The sequence below is a fragment of the Oratosquilla oratoria genome, chromosome 42 (genome assembly GCF_046742065.1).
Source record: "Oratosquilla oratoria isolate Oo_2021 chromosome 42, ASM4674206v1, whole genome shotgun sequence".
In the NCBI taxonomy this organism is placed as follows: Eukaryota; Metazoa; Arthropoda; class Malacostraca; order Stomatopoda; family Squillidae; genus Oratosquilla; species Oratosquilla oratoria.
The window spans coordinates 25,283,900-25,286,399 of NC_134818.1; the positions used below are offsets into that span (position 1 = coordinate 25,283,900).

General features: G+C 41.5%; 1 protein-coding gene across 1 annotated transcript in view; it reads right to left on the minus strand.

Moving 5' to 3' along the window:
* Positions 1-2,500, minus strand: part of LOC143021477 (uncharacterized) — a 56,523-nt gene that overhangs the window by 48,551 nt on the left and 5,472 nt on the right. The window lies entirely within an intron of this gene.

Consider the following 2,500-nt stretch of genomic DNA (forward strand, 5'->3'; position numbering starts at 1 on the left):
GGTTCCCGACCGCACTGGCCAGGCAAGGAGGCAAACCAACATTAGTCTGAAAAGCACATTGGGTTTCTCACTTCCCACTACGTGCGAGTGGGATGGTGATTTTATTTAGTTTATACAAGCACCTGGCTTCGCCAGCCACGGCTGCGCCGTGGGTGCTTGGCCTGCGGCACTGCTTGCTTCGCTTCGCTTGAAAATTTTTGTTGTTTCGTAGAGAATCATTGAATTTAATCACCTTTCGATGAAATTCCCGCACAGATTCCTTAACACAATTTTTTTTGACAGCCTGGTATAAGCTTGGAAAAGTTTGGGTATGTTCATTCCGTAGTCGGCAACTCAAACTCTTATCATTTTGTAAAGCGGCTTTTGAAATTTTCCGAGTACCTGTAACCCACTTCCAAAAATGTCTTTGACGCTTCTTTTTGTCGGGTTCGGTTTCTAAAGGCATTGTTCCTGGTGATGTAATCGTAAGATTTGTTGCCCTCCTTTTTTAACGGTTAAAACTTTTATTACACATGTGTCCCTTTTAGCCGGTTCAGTGGGGGATAAACATACACCCGGGTTCATTAAAAGACAACCGGGACACCCGGGTTCATTAAAAGACAGCCGGGAGTCATTCAAATTTTAGTTATACTTGTATATATATATACATATATATATATATATATATATATATATGTATATATATATATATATATATTTCAACCACCACAATGCACTTTAATTCTAAGCCATCAAAGGCCGACATGCAGAAATTGAAATGTGGTGCTGCCAAGGACGCGAACCCGGCATCCTCATGACAAGTGCGGCAGTGACTTACCAACTAGGCTATCAAGAGATCTCTTGATAGCCTAGTTGGTAAGTTACTGCCGTATTTATCATGAGGATGCCGGGTTCGAGATATATATATATATATACATACATATACATACATATATATATTATATATATATACATATATATATATATATATATGTGTGTGTGTGTGTGTGTGTGTGTGTGTATTCACCTCGGATCTGCTGCAGTCTCTGTCGAGACAGTCAGACACCACCCTAAGGCAGTGAGCACAGAGCTAATTATTTGCCGATTTCTGGGTAGGTCTGAGACCACTCACACACCACACACCGAGACAGCAAGGTCACAAACTCCTTGACTAACGTCCCGTACCTACTCACTGCTAGGTGAACAGGGGTTACACGTGAAAGGAGACAAACCCAACTTATCTCCGCCCGGCCGGGGAATCGAACCCCGGTTCTCTGGCTTGTGAGGCCAGTGCTTTATCAATCCGCCACCGAGCCGTGTGTGTGTGTGTGTGTGTGTGTGTGTGTGTGTGTGTGTGTGTGTGTGTGTGTGTGTGTGTGTGTGTGCGTGCGTGCGTGCGTGTGTGTGTGTGTGTGTGTGTGTGTGTGTGTGTGTGTGTGTGTGTGTGTGTGTGTGTTTGTGTGTGTGTGTGTGTGTGTGTGTGTGTGTTAGGGTGTAGCATCGATAAACAAATTTCAGCAAATCAACATGCACATTTGAGGTTTTGTATACTTGAGTACACATATTTCAAAGGTGGTTTTTATTTTATTTTATTTTATTTTATTTATTTTTCAATATTTGGAACCCCCTTTTTGAGCTATTTTTTCGAGCCAGAAAGACATACACTATCAGAGTTGTTGGTTTGTTGTTATAAATACTTCTAAATGTATTAGGGTTGAGTTCAAACTGAAGGATAACGACAAACAAGTGAGGAGCTATTTGTCAACTGATACATTAAAATAATGCTTTATCTTAAACGATGGCATGAGGTCACGGAATTTTAATAATGCCCGAATGTAGTCATCTCTTGTTTCTTTTCCATAAACTTTGCCAGAAGCTTCCGTCACTATTCGCACACACCGTTCCCTACCTTGATAGTGGCATAATGTCAATAGAGAGTGGCTCGTCGACAATATTTTGTAAGCCCGCATTAGATAGATGCATTGTAAGTGGTGGCTCAAACCTGCACTCCTCTTCAGGGGGAAGTAGATCTGTTAGGTTCTTAGCAGTCTTATCTATTTTTGGTGGCCTGAAATCACGTATCTCTTCCTCATACACAGTAACTTCTCTGATCTTCTTGATTCTGTCAATAGCTAATTTCCTGTTCTTCTGATCAACGTCTGCCAGCATTGCCAAAAGGACGTTCTCAGGATGGGCCCAGTAGGAATTCCTTTGGATTGTTTGCCATGCTATGGCTTCACTGGCAGGTTGAAGTATTTTTAGAAGTTTGATCTATTTCAGATGTTTAGATACCTCTGTGCATTTCGGAGAGAATTTAATGTGAAACCAGATGGGCCTTTAATGACACACGACAAACTCTGTGAGGACATACAAGTCATTATTAGGTTTTTCTGTTGTCACATGAAGTTGACAAATTCTGCTGGCAGTGATGAGCCATCTTGCGTGAGATATTGGCCCTGGTTCCATATGTAGGAGATCACCGTCAATCATACCATTTCTAATAGCACTGATAATTCTGTAC